The sequence below is a fragment of the Schistocerca americana genome, unplaced genomic scaffold, assembly GCF_021461395.2.
Source record: "Schistocerca americana isolate TAMUIC-IGC-003095 unplaced genomic scaffold, iqSchAmer2.1 HiC_scaffold_31, whole genome shotgun sequence".
NCBI lineage: Eukaryota > Metazoa > Arthropoda > Insecta > Orthoptera > Acrididae > Schistocerca > Schistocerca americana.
Window position 1 is genome coordinate 2,750,620 of NW_025726027.1, and position 24,158 is coordinate 2,774,777.

The following is a 24,158-nucleotide window of genomic DNA, read 5'->3' on the forward strand; positions in this document are numbered from 1 at the left end:
TTTAGTTATTTTTCAAATTTTTATTCACGTTTCTTTTCCTACAAGTAGTAAACTGTAATTAATTAAGAGGCAACGTGCTTAAGATAATAAATTACCAGAGCTAACAACTATAAGTTAACCAGAGACGTGATGTAAAATACAGCATTACGTACCTAAACTGTTTCTCTTGTAGAACTATAAACCTGACAAAACAATGTAAAATCATTCACTTCCACTTCTCCTCCACCAACTGCTACTGAGACTGCTATTCTTATTGCTCGTTGTTGATTCATGCAAGTGCATTCAAGATGAAGTATAATTTCCAAGAACAGTATTACTTGGAGTTGAGTCTATTATTTACGTATCGTGAGTCACAATATATTTCCTTCAGCATTGTATTAACTGAAGCTATTATAGCAGAAATTTTTGGTCGGATCCGCAACAATAAGTGAGTCAAACGTATCTGCAAAATGGGATCTGTATCTTTTCCAAATTACAAGAAAGAAGTACGATAGTCTTTCTACAGGCCACGCAGAGTTTACTGATTTCGTTATTTCAAAAGAATTCCGCAAGACGAGATTACTCGATCTTTGGCTTGTGGTGAACCTGTCAGGCCCAAAACACATTAACGTTTGTAATGTAGTGTAAGAAAATGTGTGAAAGCGTTAAATAGTAATCACTCTCGAGAAATGTTTTTATCCCATCGAGTCTTAAAACATACACATATCATAGTTATATGTCACACAGTTTTATTCTTACACAAGAAACTGATATACCTAAATACAGTACCCACAGTCTCCCACCACGTAATAACAGCATCACAGGGCGTGAGAAGTGCCGTCAGATGTGGGAGGCCTTAAGAATATCAAGATGCTCCCACATGATTGGTTTTTTCTTAATAGAAAGAGCAGATAAGCAGTTGTTAGCATCCCACTTAGTAAATGAATCGACTTCATTTACTTCCGGTACGATGGACGTGGAAGAATTATGGGCAAATTTTAAACACATTGTAAAACACGCATTGGAGAAGTATGTGCCGAAAAAGTGTGTACGAGAAAGATCGGGAGAATGTGGACAGGCAAAAGTTAGTAGAGATTCGTGCTGCTGTAAAAAGAGCGATGCGCGAAGCATACAACCACTACCACCGTCATACCTTAGCAAAAGATCATGCTGAAAACCCAAGGAAATTCTGGTCTTACGTAAAATCGGTAAGCGGGTCGAAGGCTTCCATCCAGTCACTCATTGATTCGTGTGGCCCGGCAACGGAAGACAACAAAACGAAAGCTGACATTTTAAATTTAGCATTTGAGAAACCTTTCACGCAGGAGGATCGTACAAACATAACGCCGTTTGAGTCTCGTACAGATTCCCGTATGGAGGACATAGTAATAGACATCCCTGGGGTTGTGAAGCAGCTGAATGGGTTGAAAATAAATAAATCGCCAGGTCCTGATGGGATTCCAATTCGGTTTTACAGAGAGTAGTCTACTGCATTGGCTCCTTACTTAGCTTGCATTTATCGCGAATCTCTTGCCCAACATAAAGTCCCGAGCTACTGGAGAGAAGCGCAGGTGACGCCTGTATATAAGAATGGTAGGACGGATCCTAAAAATTACAGACCAATATCCTGAACATCGGTTTGTTGTAGGATTCTCGAACATATTCTCAGTTCGAATATAATGAATTTCCTTGAAACAGAGAAGTTTCTGACCATGCATCAGCACGACTTTAGAAAGCATCGCTCCTGCGAAACACAACTCGCCCTTTTTTCACATATCACCTTGCGAACCATGGATGAAGGGTATCAGACGGCGTTTGACTCGGTGCCATACTGCAGACTTCTAAATAAGGTACGACAATATGGGATTGGTTCCCAAATATGTGAGTGGCTCGAAGACTTCTTATGTAATAGATCCCAGTACGTTCTCCTCGATGGTGAGTGTACATATGAGGTGAGGGTATCATCTGGAGTGCCATAGGGAAGCGTGGTAGGTCCTCTGTTGTTTTCTATCTACATAAATGATATTTTGGATAGGGTGGATAGCAATGTGCGGCTGTTTGCTGATGATGCTGTGGTGTACGGGAAGGTGTCGTCATTGAGTGACTGTAGGAGGATACAAGATGACTTGGACAGGATTTGAGTTTGGTCTAAAGAATGGCAGCTAAATATAGATAAATGTATATTAATGCAGATGAATAGGAAAAAGAATCCAGTAACGTTTGAATACTCCATTAGTAGTGTAGCGCTTGACACAGTCACGTCGATTGGATATTTGTGCGTAACATTGCAGAGCGATATGAAGTGGGACAAGCATGTAATGGCAGTTGTGGGGAAGGCGGATTGTCGTCTTCGGTTCATTAGTAGAAATTTGGGAAGATGTGGGTCATCTGTAAAGGAGACCGCTTATAAAACACTAATACGACCTACTGTACTGTTCCAGCGTTTTCCCTGGAGGAAAGGAGGCGTTCTTTTCGTGAATCGCTACTGAGGAAATTTAGATGACCAGCATTTGTGGCTGACTGCAGTACAATTTTACTGCCGCCAACTTATATTTCGCGGAAAGAGCACAATGATAAGAGAGATTAGGGCTCGTACAGAGGCATATAGGCAATCATTTTTCCCTCGTTCTGTTTGGGAGTGGAACAGGGAGAGAAGATGCTAGTGGTGGTACTAGGTACACTCTGCCACGCGCCGTATGGTGGATTGCGGAGTATGTATGTAGATGTAGATGTAGATTTTCTAATCAGTGTGTGCCCGAAATAAATGGATTGAAATGAACATTGTCACTGAATTAGAAATCATCCTTTCAGTATTTCCAATTGATTGTGAAACATTTCAATTTTCGTTCATATTGACTTTGAGTTAATTTTATTTCAAGTAATAATAGCGATATATTACAATGCTAGCGCATCGATTTCATCTTTCATCTATGTCATTATTACCTTTCCTACTACATTCAAACACAGAGTGTCGTTCACTCATAGGGAAATGAGTATTTATTTTTGGTTCGTTCTATTTCGCCTGAGCACAATGAGGCCAATACTCAGTGATAACTCATACTTCCGTGGACACAAATGACTTGCGATATTCCACCTCTGTCTCGTAAAAGAATTGTAAACATTTCTGTAATATTATGATTATGTAAATTGGCAACTTCGTATATCGGTGTATATCACTATGTCTGTTTATTCTATTCCACCGTGAGGGATTAACCATTCTCTATAACTGTTTCGATCATTATAATGGTGTTGTCATACGTAAATTCATTGCTTTATGGATTTCCCGTTGTGCATATTCATGACTAGTGACACCTGCGTGTTCACATTTACATTAGAACTGCTTCGTGAAACCATGGCCTTGCCTTCACACCACTGACCACGTTTCGCAGCCAGCGAGGTGAGCTCAAACACACTGCTTTTCATTAATGTTTTCTGTTCTCAAGATTTACATTATTCTATGTTTGCATTTGTACTTCCAATAGAAAATTAATACTCCTCCTGCAATACTTTCGGCTATGTCCTTTTGCATCTTCTCTATTTGTCTAGTCTTTTCCTTATAAAGGGTGCGAAAAATTGTGTCACGAAATTTTAACTCTGGATAGCCGATGCCAGTAGGATCCACAATTACTAGTGTTGTGTAGGTCGACAATGAACCATTTTTAAACTACGGAGCCTTGGCGCCACGTGCTCTGTTTGGCCATGGGATTGCCCTGTTGCCGCTCGTCAGTTGATGGGCACCGCTATTGTTGTCGGTTCACACATACAAACGTCCCTCGCCCCGTCACTGCCCCAACGTAATAAGCACACGTGTCGAATAGGTCTTGCTGTTTGTCTCCACCTCACATCAGAATCATTCACATGTAAGCTTCGCTTCAGAGCACACACGTCACGTGCGATTTAATCATACAGTAAGCATGGCGGCACAGTATTCGTTTGAAGAGCAACGAGATATGGTTTTTGCTTACTGACTTGCCGACGTTAATGCGCATGAAGCTCGACGGTTGTACGAGGAATGGTACCCAGCAAGACGCCACCCACACAAGCAAACGTTTACAGCAATTCACCGGCGACTCCGCGAAACAGCTCGTTGGCGGCATATAATGGTGATGCTGAATTTGAAGAGACTGTTTTCAAGTGCTTTGAGGAATCACCTATGACAAGTACTCGAGCTCTTGGACATGACGTGAGGTTCACTCATCGATTAATCTGGGATGTTTGGAGGGATGACGGCGAGCATCCATCTAGTTTCCACCCTCTCCAAGACCTAAGTCCTGTGGCTGACTATGAACACAGGCTAGGGTTTTACCGGTGGTTTCTGCGACATGTTCCACGAGATTCCAACTTCGCTGCCGTGGTGTTGTTTACCGACGGGGGAACCTTCCATTGGGATGGCCATTACATCGCTCGCAACGTTCAATGCTGGGCAAGGGGAAATCCTCACGTCACGTACGTCCACGGACACCAGAAACGATTTTCGCTCAACATTTGGGCAGGCATTGCGTGTAACCATCTGATTTGGCTGGTCCGTCTACCTCCTAGACATACCGGGACAAATTACCTTCAGTTTTTCCAAGAAACTCTACCCGGCCTCCTGGAAGATGTTCCCCTGTTTATACGGCTACGCATGTGGTTGCAGCATGATGGAGCGCCCGCACATAACAGTCGTGCTGTGCTCAGATATTTAAATGAACTGTTTAACGGCCGTGTAATTGGCGGAGATGCTCATAGGACTTGGACTCCGCGATCACCAGACCTAACGTCACCGGACTTTTTCCTGTGAGGATACTTCAAGTTTGTAGTTCACCCACCAGAATGCGAAACACCTTGAAACGAGGAGGAATTAATGGATCGCTTTCAACATGCCCCCAATCACATCAGGGCAATGCCAGGAATCTTTGAAAGAGTTCGGCAAAACACCGTTCGGCGTTTCCAAGCTTGTGTCGCGTCAGAGGGTCGCCAGTTCGAGCACCTGATTTAAGTAAACAATGTTCCAGCTACAAAGAAGGCTCTTATCAGGACCAACACAATTTGTAAAAGACTTTCTGTACGTGAACTAATAACTGTTGACCGGTTTGTTCCCTGCACGTCTCACCATAAAAATACAATGGATGTGTCGAAAGCCTGGCGGATTCGACCCAAGGCCCCCGGAGTGGAGGGCTGGTGCGCTACCACGGATACGTCGCGATCTCCGGCAGGCAAAGCATTCACTGCCATGCGTTGTCCAGAGCATCCGGGAACAGGACAATTCCGTGGCCAATCAGAACGCGTGGCGTCAAGTTTCCGTAGTTTAAGAATTGTGCATTGTTGACCTACACAACATTAGTAATTTTGTTTCCTACTGGCATCAGATATCCAGGTTTAAAATTTCGTGACACAATTTTCTATACCCTGTGTAGCGAAATTCATCATCTTCACGACTCTGAACCAAGTTATTCAGCTGGGCCACACGTTGCACTCACTACTGCCTTCATTATTTTTTTGCATATTGCAGTAATCAAGTACACACGTTTCATTTCATTGAGCACCTGGCTTCATTGATGTCCTCTTTAGGCGACTAAGGTTATTTGATTAGCGACACACATCACGCCAATTTGCCATCCATCCCAAGGAGTTCCCACACTACGATACTCCTTTACACTCCTTATTGTCTCTTCTGAATATAAATTAAATATCACCGCTGATAATGAGCAGCCCTGCCTTACACCTTTCTTGATTTTACTCCCGGCATACATAATAGCCAAGAAAACTCTGATCACGCACGATGACGGTGCATCGACGAGGATATCTGTACCGAATCACAATTTTCCTTGCAAAATGGGCCAGCTGAATTAGGCCACTCCAAATATATCCAGTGTTGTGATTCCGAGTTGCCTGATGGCAACCCCATGCAGGTTTAGCCTTCCCTCTACCAACGCAAGTTGAGCGGGGAGCCTACACGCTAATCGCAGTGAGACTGCCAGCTGTTCGGCAGCCTGCAGCAGAGATCGCCAGTATGAAAAGAACCGTGCTGCACATCCGGAACCACCAGTGCACAGTTTCACACGACTGCGCATTCCACGTCTCAACAAGCAGTTCTATAGCGGCTCACCTGCTGAAGAGCCTCTACTTGCTTGCCAACCAAATCAGTATGTATGCCACGACAACGCAAAAAGGCGCCGCGGAGCAGTGTGTGTGTCGGGAAGAAGACAGTTGTATTCACCAATTGGAGGTTAATCTCTAAACAGGACGTGGCCACAGGCTAGGACTATTTCTACAAGAATTACATGGAAGTTAAATATCTGTGCTACTGAATAAATCAATCTTTTGGACACAGACATTTGTACTTAGTTCAGTAGTTCTAATACGTCTGTGCATGCGTACCTGACACTGTTTGTTGCGAGAAGCATCCCTGTTCGTACAGATGTGTCATAAGCAACTCTTAGAATGGTGTCAACGTTCTAACCGTGCCTCTGTTCGGTAATAAGTGAATGCTTTGTATGCATTGCGTGCAAGATTCCTCTTAGCACGCATAACGCAGTTTGAACCCGACCTGTAAGGAAATGTGCTATTATTCACCAAAGGTTTAGAGTTCAAAAGTATAGCTGCCCCAAATGTTCCTAAAATTTTCCAGTGGAGTAGAAAGAAGATCTCTATCTGGGAACAGACAACAACTATTCCCTGTAATTGTATTTTACTGGAATCACATGTGCACATGTTGGGTCATTACAACGCACAAGAGCAATCTCAGGAGTCGCCTGCTCAGACAAGGCGATCCTGGTATCAAATTTCTAAAATAACATAAAATATAAAAGATCAATACTATCACAAAATTCAGGGTAGTTAATTATTTAAACTGAGAGGAAGACGCTCTGGTGGAAGACTATCCTAATGTCCAGCAATGTAATCAGTTTTAAGAAATTTTATTCTTTCCCCACAAATGTTAACCAAACGTGGTCGTCGAGGTCACGAAGAAAATGCGTTAACCTCTCGAAATACCACAAGGAGGACAGGTCTTCCTACTTTGAGCTTAGTATCACTGGAGTAAAAATTGGCTTGTGACACGACATTTACATTAAATAGCGTGCTGCGTTCTAACCTTGTGTTGCACAGCGTCGTTGGATTGGCTGCTGTCGCGTGTCATAGGATCTGTAAATCTATCAAAATCATACACTGAGCCTGGCTGGTTCTGTATTAGAATACTTGCCCTACGTTTCCACGAACCGAAAAACGCTAAACCGAAAAACGCTAACTTTCCCCTAGTCTGATTTTAATGGCTAAGCACACGCGCAAGGTTGGTGCGCCGTTTGTTACTCTGCCCTCGCTGTTCTCGCAAGAATTTAGCTAAATTGGCTGTATCCGTTCCCCTCTCAGGCGATTTACGAAAATAATTGAGCCGGCTGTTGACTTAATTTAGGAGCCGGGGGAACAAAGTGTTGACAGCAGTCCTTTCCCTGTCGTCATGTTAGAGAGGGATGTCCTGCGACCACACTCGGCGACGTCTCAAGGGAAAGTGCCTGTTGCACTGGGCAGTTGCGCGTCTCCTCAGCCTCGCTTCATCTCCCTCTACAGTCGTGTTGGATACTGGGTGCAACAGCCAATGGCAGTCGCTCTTTCGCTTCTAGTAGCCACGGCTGCCCAATCACCAGATGGCTTAATAAGTACAGTGTAGAATAGCTGGCTGGCTTTCAAGTAAACAGCCACGTCTGTTACCCTCTATTAACAATCCATCATCCACAAGAGTGGTAAGTTACGTCCTCACGCGCCGCTCACTTGATATACTGTTCTTCCCCCAGTTCTCTGCCGAGCCCATTACCTGCCATTGACCTTGACTAGGCTGCGGCTCTGCAGGCCATTGTGTCACAGCGTGAGTGACTGAAACTGGCTTCTCCTCCTGTGATGATTCCACGCTCTGTCTACCTAACTTAAACATGCAAGCCGCGCCGGATTAGCCGAGCGGTCTGAGGCGCTACAGTCATAGACTGTGCGGCTGGTCCCGCGGAGGTTCGAGATCTCCCTCGGGCATGGGTGTGTGTGTGTTTGTCCTTAGGATAGTTTAGGTTAAGTAGTGTGTAAGCTTAGGGACTGATGACGTTAGCAGTTAAGTCCCAAGAGATTTCAGACACATTTGAACATATCTTGAACATGCAAATTTACATAAGAGAGTTATTCTCGTCACTCTCGATGCCACGTATACTGTATCTCAAACAAGTGAAATATACACACAAAGAGCCGGCCCAAGTTGCAAAACCAGTGTCTTGCAACACTATAAACCACACGTAAAACTGAGGCACCCGACATGTAAGATGTTCAAAATCCCGACACCTTACAGCGTACTGAAGTCACAGAAGCTGCAACGAATGGCGCCAAAGCGATGTCACAACATATTGAGGTTTTCTCGTCTTTCTCTAAGTTATGGTGACAATGTGGCAAATTTTTGGCTTGCACAAGTTATTTTTAACGTTTGCAACTGCCGAAGGGTGAACTTTTTTTTCTGTCCTCATTGTTGTTCCCTGTGTCAGTGGAACTTGTCTTTCATCAAATAGTAACAAGGCAACATCGGTTCAAACTACTGCTCCTCTGTTACGAGAAGGGGTGGTAGAAATGTCTTCCAACCTGTACCAAAAGTAAGGAAACAGGTAACTTACATTCAGTTCGTATTTTCGCCTGTGCGCTTGAACCTCAGCAGTCTGTGCGAATCGGACATCTTGTCGTGAAGCTACCCATACCTTCACAGGGTATACAATAGTCGGAAAAGCGGATATAAATCTCGTTTCTGAAGAATGTCTCCAAACTGTTGCAGAAGTGGCGCTGTTGTACTCTCAAAGCCATCCTGATAGAGCCACGCTCACTTGATCTGAGCTGTGGCTGTGAACTACGAAATGTGGAGAATGGAACACGCCAAACCAGAAAGAACAACAGTTGGTGAGTGGAAAACAACCAAAATTTTCGCAGCAACGGCCCAGCGTCCAGATGGCACTGTGAGGCAACCTGAATGTGCAAGTGCCATCTGCCGAAGGAGTGTTCTGCTAATACTGCTTATAAATACCTATCTTCCTTTTCCCAATTCGCTTCGTTAACACTTTCATGGCTATAACTTTGAAAATCTGTTACAATTCCACGAACAGTATGCACGACAACTACAAAGTGATGCACCGTTTTTACAGGAGACTTTGTTTTGTCGATGGACCACAGTTTCCAAGCTGTGGGCAAATATTTAGAGATTGTTGGATTGGTCGTTTGACAAGCACAAATGACCTACATGATCATCAGATTTAACACTTGCAGACTTTATCCAAGGAAAAGAATAAAATAATACGTATACAAAGAAAAACTGACTTCAACGACATGAAAAGTTATGTAATATGGACTTATGCTGCGAAAGGTCCAGATGCAATTAAACAAGCAGCATTGTCTGTCCGAGTCTCTTTAAAGCATATATTGCTGTTTAAAGTCACACTTTGAACACTTGATTTGAAAGTCACAATAGTAAACACATGAACAATATCCGAGTCATGCCGACGTTTTTGGGACATCTTTTTGGTTTGTGATACAGATACTGTTATACCTACATGTTGTGACAAACGTGAATGATCCAGCGAGGTGGCGCAGTGGTTAGAACATTGGACTCGCATTCGGGAGTATCACGGTTCAAACCAGCGTCTGGCCATCCTGATTTAGGTCTTCCGTGATTTCTCTAAACCGCTACAGGCAAATGCCGGGATGGTTCCTTTGAAAGGGCACGGCCGATTTTCTTCCCATCCTCCCCTTATCCGGTGGGATCGATGACCTCCAAATCAACCAAACAACGTGAATATTGGCAACTAAACACCGATGTGCCACGTAAGTCACTGAAAGCAGGGGCGCCACGCCCATCCGAGCATCAAGCATGGAAACGTAGAAACACAACTACTGAAACGACTGTAATCCTATTTCCAAAATGCTCATTTAGTCAGTGTCACAACAATATCCACTTCAAGAGATCGTCGTAAAATATTTCCAGCCTATGATAGTGCTGCTCTGAAATTACCTCCAAGTGCTGCGCAGTACATTCTTCCATGCGGTGCATACAGCGCTGTGCCGGTGTCGTACTTCGTCGAAGAGCAGCAGATCCTCCTTCAGACACGCGAGCTTCGATGAAATGTAGCGGTAGTGGCGGCGGCGCCAGCTGGAACTGCAGCTCAGGTGAGCTCTCACTGGAACTCTGGCAGGAGCGCGATCTCAAACGTATTCTGGAGTACGCAGCTGGGTAAGCGGCAGTTCACGACTTATATCGTGGCCTGCAGGCATACTGAGCTCGGAAATACTTCTTCAACGTGATTCAAATCGGAAGGTAGTTCCGCGAGAGTTTTCTGGCAGACCCGTTTCGCCTGGCGACTCAGTCGTACTGCGCAGCTCGCGTCGTTTGATGGAAGTCTAGCTTACAGGGGTCGCGACTCACGGCCACCTCATTCCATGCCCTCGAAGTGGAGAGGCAGAGCACCTTCTCCTCCTGGTCCTCTTGTGCGCAGCCGAGATCCACCGCCACGCTGACCTCAGCGCCATTACTGGTGGGTTCTGCTCCACAGGTTTATAGTTTGTGGCAGGGCTCCGTCGCTAGTTGACGGCTGCAATTCTGTGACTTCCACCCCCCCCCCCCATCAGCCCCCCCAACTACTCCAGTGCTCGCCTGTGGACCCATGTGAAAAGGAAGAAGGTTTGCAGAGGTTTCTCATGTGGCGGCCAGAGTTGGTCCGTACCATAAAAGCGGGTACCGTCATCTACTTTCTATGAACCATCTGCTGCAGCTATTTATGTTGTATTAGGATCGTACATGTCTAAGCCTTCAGAATCCAGTGAAGTGCATTCCAGCGTAGCAGAAGGCATTTGACAATCCTCCTTCTTCCAATTACACGTTTCGCCTTTTGTGGGCAACATGTGTATCATCTCAGCCAGTATGGACCCTCTATAACAATCAGTTTGACCTAAGACTGATTGGAATTGTTTTACATTAGTGGGTTTTGGAAGCACTGAAATGGCTTGCAAGTTTTTGGTGGCAAGGCGCATACCATCTCCTAACGGTATGTGTCTGAGATACTGTATTTTTTTGTAAATGAAGGAATATTTGTCCTTATTATCACAGAGTCCCACTTTCAGTAGCGTTTTAGACAAGTTGACAAAAGGTTTTTTTCGTTGTACTAACTGAGACTACTTTATTACCTATGTAATTTGCTTCTGTAGGTGTCTTTGTTTCAAGGGTGTGTCCTAATTAGTGATCGCGACAGGCTCAATTATGTTATTTTTATTCTAACATGTCCAATTCCTATTTGACTTTCTCACGCAGTGTGTTAGGGATAGATACAGTCTGGCAAAACTTTGGTATACCACTCGTAACTTTCAGAGAAGCGTCGTGCATGGCAAATTTTAAGTAAAACCTACACATTTCTCTGGTTGCCATGTTGAAGTTCGATTCTTTTGCCCAAAACAGCGGAGTTTACATAGTCTCACCTTACTACCGTGTTGTACAGACACTACTGCGAGATAATCGTGAAGCAGTGGTTTATTAAGTGAGCAACTGAGGAAATGTGAGGTCAGTAGCTTATGAAAAGGCATATCCTCGGTCCAAAAAGGAAATATAATGTCTTCACATTTCACGTTCCACCAGCTATCAATAGCCCTTAAAAATTACATTCTTTCATCGAAAAAGTCCGTAGTTAGTAGAATAACATGATAGATAACGAAGTTTCGCATTATAACCATATGGCAAAATACTCTCCTCTTGATGTGCTCTCATTTGCCAAAATCTCATTTTGATGTCCGAAACCGTTTATGAAATATAGGGAAAGTTGTGCATATTTCACTTTGGCCTTATCGCTGGCGAAGCGTGACCGCAGATGAATGTGCTACGTCAGATCAGTTTTCTCGAGTCTGAAGGAAAATTCAAATGTTAGCTAAATTTCATATGCAGCAGCATAGTATGTAATGTGCCCCAAACACGAATTCATAGCGATCTCTGTTTTTCACTGCAAACTTTTCCGAATTTCGCGCAGCATCTGATTTCCACGTAAATATTTCAATAACTATGACCATTCACGAAATAATGGAAATATCATCATCAACCTGACATAAAAAACTGTAAGTAAAGCGAAAATGAACTTTTTACCGAATAGTTTCTGTAAAATTGTTTTAGGAAGACTGCAAGGCGTACGCTTCGATTCTGTAATCGCCAGTCAGTTGAAAGATGGCAAACACGTGTCTACCTACCCTTCTGAAAAAAAAACAAAACAAAAAATACCAATGAACTTGCCCAACGGTTTGGATAAAAATTGGTCACTGTGTATCGACCACCGTACCCTACGAGGAGTCTACGCTTTCATGACTAAAACGCTCATCCTATTTTTAGGAAATTTTGTATGGAGATACTTTGAACAATAAGGAAGAACACGGGCTACTTTAGAATGCATTAAAAGGGGTGTCTCGTTTTATTTTTAAGGTTACTATACCCTCCTGAAGGGGCTGTAATTTTGACATTTTTTCTAAACCAGCAAGGTTACACAGAGGCCGCTACTTCCACCACATCTAGTGGATTTAGTGCTCACGTTCTCACACTGCGCCGTGAACACTTATCAGTTTATCAATGGAGGATATTTGAAAATTATTATTACTGTTATCGGTACCATGCGTGCAATGGTCGTGCCAGGCGCGCGATATTGAATCTTTATCGTATCATTAACTGCGCGAGACTTGACGACCTTATAGCAACCGATATAGTTCTGCATTGTCCTACTGTGACACAAGGGGTGATTTTACTTAATGAAAGGGATAATGTAAAGATTAAAGGACTCTTTCATTTAACAGTTGAATACTGAACAATTATACAATCAAAAGGGGGTGTTGGGAAGAAAGAATTGAGTTCAGCAGCCTACCCCAACTCTCGTTAATAATAAGCCACGATAGCAGGAGAAAAGGAATTTTAGGAACGATCGCCTTATTATCAATTGAAGTCCAATTCACTAAAGGAAGGTGTTGCAGGCATGCAACGTCCACCACCATGAATCAGCCAAAGACTAAAAAAGATGCTACTGTGGGTGAATCGCTAGGTAGCCCCCTGTACAAAAGGAATAAAAGCAACAAGACGCGAAATTATTCATATTGGCGATACTAGATAACTTTGGCTCGCGGTCCGACTACGTTAACGAAATATGAAGGGGTGCCAGACACTCACCACGTGGCGTAGGACAAAGGGCACAAGTTTTCAAGCTAGAAAGACCTAAATTCCGAGTCGAATTTTACACGCGAGAAATGAAAGAGCCACTGCCAGACGAAGCGGAAAAGCGAGCATGAAAGTATACACTTTAGTGCCGTACTGCAAGCTACTGTGACTAACCAACACATCTCGTCCATTATGCCCAACTGTACAAGGAAAACCTACAGTCTTATAACCCGGAAAAATTGCATAAACCTGTACTTAATGCACGTAAGTAAAATGACCTATAAGTTTCCCTCTGGGCCGCAGGGCGCGAAGCTACAGAGCACGTCGGCGCTCATGCTTACCGAACTTGATCTCCTGTAAGCAGCACCTCCGGCCTCAGGCTCGCTCACACTAGAACTGAACTGCCGCCCCTTTGTCCTCTGTCCACCCGCGGAGGGCGGTTGGCGCCTACCGGCGAAAAACGGGCGCACCTGAACTGGCCAGTCAGAGGGCCGGAATCTCACAGGGACGTGACCTCGCGACGTTAAAATCGAGCAGAAATAGCAGTTACAAGGTTGGTAAGGCAGGTTGGGGAACTGAGAACAGGAGAAACTTTGGTCACTACTGAACGTTCAAACGACACCACGTGCTACCCTGGCGATCGGAAACGGGAAGCCATCATGGCTGCTAGGAAGACTGCTGCCCTCTCCCATAAATAAAGAAAATTCCTCTAGCGCCAAGCTCCTCTCACAGTTCAGTGTGAGACAAACTGCAAACATCGTCAAATAAATGAGGCAACCCATAGGAATTATTAACACGTCCTGAATTATTATATTACCGAATACCAGAGTGCTGGGATTAGAAACATAAAATGCGAGCACTGAATGGTGAATGAAGTGCGCGTCTTTCAGCATGTAGTACAACACATTTATTGACTTAAAGAATATAACGCGAAATCTGGAACGATAATAACACTTCAAAAACACTACACACTCTTTGACTTTTCAGCTTTATTACTTTTGTGAAAAAGGTTTCATTGTTCCATATGGTCTACGTAGTGCGGTTTAACGTGATAGATACAATGCTTTACACATCCTCTACGTGTTTAATCCGTACTTCCATACTAATATCAGCCACAAACCCATTGTAGTTTAGTCGCCGATCATCATAGGTCTCATATGGCTTCTATGACGCGTGGAGACTTTACTGGACAGTTGGTGCTCTTGTGGTTTGGAGCCGGCTGTGGTGGCCGAGCGGTTCTAGGCGCTACAGTCTGGAACCGCGCGACCACTACGGTCGCAGGTTCGAATCCTGCCGTGGGCATGCATGTGTGTGATGTCCATAAGTTTGTTCGGTTTAAGTAGTTCTAGGTTCTAGGGGACTAATGACCTCGAAAGTTAAGTCCCATAGTGCTCAGAGCCATTTGAACCATTTTTTCTTGTGGTTTGTGTTTTCGACCTACGTCTCTGAGGCGCTGGGTTAGAATTCCGGTCAGGTAGATTTTTCCCCCTCGTTCCTATGACAACAGCCATCGTAATTTTACCATAATCTACACCCAAGCCGCCGAAGCTGTCTGAAATAAAAAGACTTGCACAAATCGCCCAAACTTCCAGACCAGCCAGTAAAGCCCTTCGCACATTTCATTTCATGCTACTGATATGCGAATGCAGCCATGGGTAACAGCTATTTCCATTTATACGTGCCACACTTGTGGTGTACTTCATTCTTTATTTCTAACTTATAAACAATTTTGTGTTTCATATTATTTTTGTGGAAAACTAATTTTGATATTTTGGCTGGCTAGCCTGCTAGGCAAATTTTACGTAAATCATTTGGAACCATCTTTTTTTCTAATCCAATTTGACAATAAGGGAAATTATGTATTACAAACACTATGTGGGTGGTACACTTACATTGTTCGATGTAACAGTGGAGGAAATTGATCAGTCTGCAATAGAACTAAATAAACTGCACCAAAACGAAACAAAATTAATGTTGAGTATGAAACTAATAATGGCATAGATTTCTTAGTTCTAAAAATTAGTAAATAACACGCATAAAAGAAGTTTAAAATATACACAATACCGACTGCAGCCGACGTCATAGTCAGCAGCTCATCACGTCACTCCGAGCAACATAAAATAGCGTATTAGAGGGCGAGGCTGTAGATAAACTACAACAACTGAAAACAATCAGACAAAAAGTCCACAGTAATGGGCATCAGTAAACTTCTTAATAGAATTAAAGACAAATACAGTATTTGAACAGTATTGCTGCTCGATGTGATTCTGGCGCCGATCAGAGTTAGTCGATATCTTTGCTACACGCAAGATTCCCCCGGTCGCCACGTGGACACCATGCGCGTGGCAGTGCGTGTGTTCACTTAGCGGCAACCAGAGCGGCAGACGGAAACTGGCTACATGGCTGGACAGCAAAGCGGAAATAGCAGCGCCACTTCCTGGGTGTGGGACGAACTGTTGCTTGGATGACTAAACGGAAATTCCCAGGCCAAGTCGTTCCTGAGTGCGCTGTACGGAATGTGACCGCTCGTCCATGGTCGCAGCCAAGGTGGAGCTTTGGAGTGTTACCTGTTGGATTAGTACCGCCGTAGATGAAACAGGTGGGCATCTGTCTCTGGGAGTATCTTGTGACTGTGTTCAGAGCGCCCTGCTCTTGTAATGGCCCTGGCCTTGCTTTGACTTTTACTTCCTCCGTGCTAGTAAGCGTAACAAGTGAAGTAGAGTATGCATTTGAAGGCTGGAAGCAATTAGTTGTTACCTTTATTCGGCTGCATTGCAGCAATACCTCCAGCACTCAGTTTCAGGATTCGAGTTCTGTTTCAGGCATCTTTTAATGCCAATTGTACAAAACACTGGCAGAATTTTGCTGTCAATTTTCGTTCGGCAATTCCGCGGTCTCCAGGTGACTCTCTGCATTGAGCTGGGTCCCATTAACGGTTCGATGAGCGTCTAAACTGCAGGCATCACGTGGCTGTTTCGCTTCTTCGCATGGAAACCAATTCATTCACTGTTTTGATCCATATGTTTCTTATCAAATTTTCTCGCTGAATATAGGTCCTATTAAGTATATCAAATCTGGTATAAAAATTTCTCAAGAGTAGATGCAAGTAAGCCTTTTGGGGTTTGAAGTTTTATTTGGTTAATTAAGTTCTACTTACATAAATTTACACTGGATATTGAAAGATTCACTAAATCTCATTTGCCCTAAAACACGCTACATTTTCTTAATTCTATTTTTCTTTTAGCCGAAATCTTTGTTTCAAATTAAGATAAAAGCAGTAACAATAGAGCTCAGTACATTGGTCTGCTAACTTAATTATTGTTAACGAATAGCTGATGAGGGTTATCCCTGTACTAAATTTGGTTCTAAAAAAAGAGAGAAAAGGACAAACGACTCTGAGAAATCGGTGCATTACACTCTAACAAAAATATTTATTTTGTGGGTAACCAACTCTTGACACTTCCACGTCCAGGCCTTTTCTACCCAGGACCGCTTCACTGCCAGCAAGAGCGGGATTGCGTAGTAGAGAGGATAAAAGAAATTCGGTATAATTGATCCAATTGAATTGAAAGCTACAGTTAATACATTTATATTTTCTTGGTTCTGTCTGTATGGTATTTGCTACAGTTTTGTTCTTTGTAATAATGGTCATCAGAAAAAATGGAAATGAGCATAAGGCATTGTGAGCCGGGTGACTCCCATCTGGGGAAGTTCGGCCGCTGAGGGCAAGTACTTACTGCATTCGAAGCAACATTGGATGACTTGCGCGTTAGTAGCACAAGGGTAGGTTCAGCGCACTCGTAGATAATCTTCCGTAGGTTGAGCACACTTGTAGATAGTCCTCCATAACTGGCTCAGTTAAGGAGGATTATCTGCAAGCAAGCTCAGTGCAGGAAGATTATCAGCTAGCAAGCTCAACACACCCACTTACTACTCACCTGCAAATGAAAATTCGATGAAAGGCCCGCCGAAAAAACTACCCAGATCAAGAAAAAGTGCAAAACATTCCCTATCGAACACCTTCCACTCAGTGATCACTGAGCTTCAGGCCTCTGCCTTCTGTATGTCAGCGCATCACGGCACCCTCCCATAATTTAACAGAGTGCTCCATTATTTCGGGCAGAAAAACGTTACACAGGTCTCAAATGCGCCCATAGATGGCGATAAGTCGTACAGAACCGAGGATAGAATATATTTTGTCAAATGGCTAGCTCTCCTCAGACCACTGACGTATGATGACTCCATGAGATAATGGCCAAAATCATTGAGTCTACGTACTTTCTTTTTTTTTTTAACAGTAAGGAACTGAAAACTAGTAAGTGCACTTGTTGCGTTGAGTTGGGGACACACATAACTAAAACCGTGCTAATAGTTGTAGAAAAAGACATAAAGAAAGAGAGCGAAGTGCGGGGCGAAGAAAACCATGAAACAAAACTGAAGGGTGGAATCCATACCACCATTAACCAGTGCTACATCTTGCACCGGATGGGAAAACTAAAACTGCGAAGACCTTCTCGCACCGGGGACAAAAAGAGGAAATGGGGCAAATACTGCTACAGAGTGTGAGGGTTCACAAGGAAACTCTCCATCTGCTGTATCATCCAGGTATGACTTCTCGTAATGATAAAAGTAGATCCCACGTTGTACCGTGCAGTGTTCTATCATCGTATTGTAGTTTTAGCTTCTCTTACCCGTGATGTTCCAGCTACGTGGAGGGTCGTGGAACGCACTCCACAAAAAATTGGAAAAATATTGTCGATACTTTGGGTTACGGAGGATCTTGCAATGTCGTTCCTGCAAATAGTTCCAAAAGTCTAATGTGTCCTTGGCGCCGTCTTGAAACAAATAATGCACTGCATGTCCACGAAGCCACGTTAGTGCATTAGTTTTAGTGCGTGGGTAATATGTTTCATCCGAGAATAAGATAGTCTTGCGGTCGATATGATTCGGCGTTACCCGAAGGAAGTATGCTGACATTTGCCTCACTAAGTGCCACACTGCCGTAGACTCGCCACAGCCAAGACGGTGTTCATCGGTGTCTTGAACGCCACAGCTCGTGCACGTGGGTGAGTCTAGCATGTGGATCGCATGTAGCCTTGATCTGGTCACCTGCTTACCGTTGACAGTTATATACCACATCGCCGTGACGTCAGTGTCCAGTGTTACGTGGTGAACTGTCCTCCACACTACTCGCCAGTTGACGTTCGGGTGCTTTCTCTCCACGACGTTGTCGGGTCGTCCACGTTGCAGGACCCTATAAACCGTCTTTGCCGTCGCCAGTTGAGTCGCTGGTAAGGCAAGTCGAACGTAACTGAGTTCGAGGTAAAAGACACCGATGTAGAAGAGCGAGGAGGGGACGTGGTGTATCGGCACAGGCGGCAACAGGGAGGGCGGTGCTAGTTCTTATATCAACAAACTGGTCAGACTGTCCGGACGGCGGTGCCATAGTTTGACTAATGTGCTCACAAATAGGGCGAACGCTCTGTCATAAACGTGATAAAGGCCAAGCCCTCCCCGATCCGAGGGAAGGGTGAGAGTCTCATATTTGATCTTGAAAAGCATTCCTGAACTCACGAAGGACCCAAAAGCCGCAAGTATACGGCGAGCTAACATCACCGGTATAGGTAATATCTCGGCGATGTGTGGAATGCGTGACGCTAAATGTGTGTTGACATACTGGGTCCGTTGGACGATGTCCAGGGCTCGTAGGCGGTTGTTGGCAATTCCAGTCCGAACATTTCGTAAAAGCCGTCGAAAGTTGTGAGCAGCGGTCCGTCGTATATCGTCTGTAAAATCAATGCCGAGACATTTCAAACTATCTCTGAGCTGTAAGGGGGTGACACTGTTCTCAGACAATCCGACCCCGATGTTCATCGCCACCGATTTTGCGACGTTGATACGACTACCAGTCGCCATGCCATATTTCGCTATCCAATTTAGTGCGCCAGCGGTGTCGTCACCGTTGCGGATGACAATCACCAGGTCGTCAGCGTACGCTTTACACCGGAAAGTGTGGCCTCGTAACGTCATACCCGTCAGTCGTTGGCGCAGGCCGTAGAGGAGAGGTTCCATGGCCACAGCATAAAGTACAGTGGACAGAGGGCAGCCTTGGCGTATTGATCGAGAAATGGTGAGGGGCTGCGAAGGGCGGCCGTTGACGATCACCTTGGACGTCGCGCCACGGAGTAGTCGCATGACGACAGTGACGAATGGCTGTGGGTACTGCATATGTTGGAGGACCGCTTTCAAATAATTGTGGTCCACTCGGTCGAAAGCTTGACTAAAATCGATTGCCGCCAGTGCACCCTTCAGACGACGTGCCCTCGCCAGTGAGATCAAGTCACGATATTCACTGAGTGCTGTTTGAATATTATTGTCGCCTCCTAATGACGTTTGATCGGGTGAGATAACATTTCGTAGGGTCTGGCGTATCCGCGCCGCCAGCAGTTGCGAAAAGATCTTAAATTCGCAGTTCAATAGCGTCAACGGGCGGTAGCCCTGCAGTCGTGAGCCACCTGACGGTTTGTGAATAGGAATAATCATCCCTTCCACAAGGGCCGCAGGGAGCGGCACGTCCGGGGATAGTAGTTCGCGACAGATGTCCGCCCATCGGGAGGCTAATAAATATTGAAAAGTCCGGAAAAATCCAACGGGAGGTCATCAGGACCCGGAGACTTGTTGACAGCTCATTTTCTAATGGCGTCGATCACTTCTTCTGTAATTTCTTCCATCAAGGCCGCTTCCATTACCGGGGTGACGGTGCCGTAAATCGTCTGAGAGACGTCCTCCAGTGCTGTCAGATCAGGGGTCTGAGCGGAATAGAGTTGAGAATAATGATTATAGAACGCTGTGTTTATGTCTTGTTGCGTGGTGAGGCGATGACCGTCCTCCGTGTCGATGAAGCGTATCAGCGCTCGCTGGCGTCGTTTACGTTCACGAAGGACGTGGAACATTGACAGGCGTTCGCTAGGTATCCGATCCTGCGTCCTCGAGCGGATGACTACCCCCTCTAGGTGGCGTCGCATATGAGCGAGGATCTGAGCCTTAGCACGGTGGACAACCGTTTGTCGTTCCGGAGACGGCGCCATAGCATCGCATTCCCGCAGGACCCGGGAGTAAAAGTCGAGTGTATGTCTTCGCCAAGTAGCGTGGTCACGACCGTAGATTATCAACGTTCGCCTCAGTGCCGGTTTGGCGCAGTCCAACCACCAGCGGATCGTTGTGGGATATGCACGGAGGCGATTTTCACACGAATGCCACGTATCCTCAACGGCTTGGCGGCAATCCGGGTACGACAGGTGAGCGGTGTTTAATTTCCACGGGCTGCGGCTACTCCACACTTGTTGCCGCCGCAGGGTGACGGCACAAATGTAAGCTGAGTGGTCCAAGAATGCTGCAGGCCACAGTTCCGCATAATGTGTTCCAGCGGCGAGAGAGTGTGAGACATAAATCCAATCGATACGACTGGAAGAGTGACTTGTGAAGTGCGTGAATCCCGGTCGGTGGCCGTGAAGATGTTTCCAAGTGTCCACCATCTGCAGGGCTCGAATTAGCGTCTCAAGTTCCGGGCACGGATTATGTCGTGGGAGTTGGTCTCTGGGCGCCAGTACGCAATTGTAGTCACCTCCAAACACCAGATGGTCGTGGCGGCCTTGGAAGAGCGGGGCGACGTCTTCCGCAAAGAATCGTGAACGTTCGCGACGTTTGTCCGCCCCGGAAGGTGCGTAGATATTGATAAGGCGGACACCCAGTACTGTGAGTGCCATTCCTCTTGCCCCAGGCAGAAACAGGATATCGTCCGCCACTATCCCTTCCCGAAGAAGTACAGCGACACCGCTGCCTGTTAGGGAAGCTGGAGAGGCGCAAGCATCGTAACCGTACATGCCTGGGAAGTCGTCGACGTACACTTCCTGGAGAAGGGCTATGTCGATGGAAGCAGAGTTCAACATATCCAGAAGCAAGGATAACTTAGCACGCGTCCGTATAGTGTTGATGTTTATAGTTGCAACGCGATAAGTTTTAGGTATATCCACAGCATCCGTGTTGGCCATCAATACCCTTGTAAGGCTGTCTCGTCACTGTAACTGACGGCGGGAAAGGATCAACACTGGTGGGGTAAATTTCCTCCCGTGTCGTCCGACACGATGGGCAAGGAGTGTTCCTCACAGTCGTCCGCCCAGTCGCCATGAACTACCATCGGCTGTTGGTGGCTGTTTATGGCTGCTGCGGCACTCGGCGCTGACTCCATCGGCTCTGCTGGCTGGGAATCGGCAACGGCTGTCTGCTTGTGATCCTGCTGTTCTGTGGGGTCGGAGGGGCTGAAGCCGTCACCACGGCGATCTGTTGAGTTTGAAGTTACAGCGGCCTCTGTACTGTGGTGTCACCGCCAGACACCACACTTGCTAGGTGGTAGCTTAAATCGGCCGCGGTCCATTTAGTGCATGTCGGACCCGCGTGTCGCCACTGTGTGATCGCAGACCGAGCGCCACCACAAGGCAGGTCTCGAGATACGGACGAGCACTCGCCCCAGTTGTACGACGACATTGCTAGCGGCAATACGGACAAAGCCTTCCTCTCATTTGCCGAGAGTCAGTTAGAATAGCCTTCTGCTAAGTATATGGCTACGACCTAGCAAGGCGCCATTAGCCTTACCTAGTTGAGAGTTATCGTATAAATGTCTCCAGAAGAACGTTGTAAACCAACAAAGATTAAAGTTAAGTATATTCCAAAGCTACGTATTTTCTTTATAGCAGTCATAACGCATCCTGTTCCAGACTTGACGCCAGTCGGCGTGTGTGTACGCGTGCCTTTCGGCTCCCTTCTCAGTGTGGCGTAACTAGCTTGTTACGCCACAACAGATTGGCGACGAGAGAAGTGATCTTTCTACTTGCTTTGCTCTGATTTATTTGTGTCATGGCTTCGCCACAATCTCCAGATGTACTGTCCGGATTTTATTGCTTGCAGAATCAGCAGACGCAGGCGTTATTGGATGCCCTTGGACAGCTCGTCCAGGGTCAACGTGCCATTCAAACCGATGCGGCAGCCGCCGCTTCACCGCTACCGCAGCCACAACATGCAGTTGCACCGCAGTTTCGCCAGTTTGACCAAACCCACGAGACTTGGACGCAATGGTCCCGCCAGTTTGCATTTCATCTAGCCGCCTACAGAATTCAAGGTAATGAGCGGCAGCCGTTTTTGCTTTCTTGTGTCGGTGTGTCCACCTACCGTGTGATAGTGAAATTGTTTCCCCGACGCGACGTAGCAACTCTGTCCTACGAAGAAATTTTGTCGGCTTTAGATGCCTATTTCAAAGAAACAGTTAATGTAGTTGCAGAAAGGTATACTTTCTTTCGTACAAAACGTACGGCCAGTCAAACTAATAGGGAGTGGGTAGCAACATTGCAAGGACTTACTAGGGACTGTGCCTTTGACTGTGACCGTGGCCTTTCTTATTCAGATACAATGGTGTGTGATGCAATAGCACAGAACGTTTCTGATGTTCGCATTCGGGAGCAATTTTGTAACTAGTTAATCCCTCCCTTCAACAAGTGATAGACATATTGGATAGACAAGACACACTTGACTGTGCTCAGGAATCCTTTGTACCTTCGCCAGCCGTGTGTAACATTGACCGGCCCGCTGGACGCGCTGCGCGGCCCGGTAACCTGCCCTCGCGCACTTCGACGCAGCTGCCGCTGCGCTCTAAACCAGGTGTGCCGCGCCAGCACACACATGCAGTGAAATCATGCCCGCGGTGTGCTACTAGACATTTGCGTGAACATTGCCCATCACGCCAAGCTAATTGCTTTTTCTGCAATAGAAAAGGACATGTTCAAAGTGTTTGCCAGAAAAAGCCAGGTCAGACACTCTTAATCATTCCCGGCCCTTTGCTTCGCGCTGGAATCGAACCAAGGACACTCAGACTAGTGAACCTTCGCCCATGGACATTCATGTAGTTGATTCCTCTTCGTCCAGTGGCCCTTTCTCTAACTGTGACTGTGTTCGTCCCACAAAAAGTGTGCTCCGACGTCGCCGGAAATCACGTCAATTAGCAAGTGATTCTGTACCAGTGTCTGTTCAAATTGCACAAAACAGTCGCTCTTGTCGTCAGCAGGACAATACACTTTTTGTAGATTTGGACTTTAATGGCAAGGTCATACCATTCCAGCTCGATACCGGAGCTGCAGTTTCATTGCTCAATCACGACACGTACAAACAACTGGGCCCACCTCCATTGCGTGCCGCAAATGTTAAGTTACATAGTTATTCAGGACACAATATACCTGTGTTAGGACAGTGCACTCTTCTTGCAACATACAAGGGACAAACAAAACTTGTGTCATTTTACGTTCTTCGTTCTTCTACTGCAGTGAACTTGTTTGGTTTAGATTTATTTCAGTTCTTTAACATGTCTGTTGTAAATCAGGTCCTATCAGTGAATCAAACTGTGCCTTCAGACAGTGTTTCTCATCTGTGTGAAGAATTTGCAGACATTTTTGCACCGGGCTTAGGTTGCCCTAAAAATTATGAAGCACATTTGGAACTGAAAGTCAACGCGCAACCGAAATTTTTCCGAGCGCGAAATGTTCCCCACGCATTGCGTGATGAGGTCGCCAGAACATTAAACGATCTAGAATCACAAGGTGTGAGTGAATGTGCGCAATGCCTCTTTCATTTCAGCTCCACTTCATCGCTTACGCCGTACCGGTGTTCCGTTCGTCTGGATGACGGAATGCGAACGCGTCTTTCGCCGGTTGAAATCGGCGTTGCTTTCAACTACTTGCCTTGCGCCATTCGATCCCCAAAAACCGCATTTGTTGATGGTAGATGCATCGGATTTCGGGATCGGTGCTGTGCTTGCGCGCAAAGTTGGCTCGCATGATCGCCCTATTGCCTTTGCGTCCAAATTGCTCTCGTCTGCGCAAAGAAATTTTTCCCAGATAGAGAAAGAAGCTTTGGCTCTCGTGTTTGGTGTTACTAAGTTCCATGATTTCTTGTATGGTCGTCACTT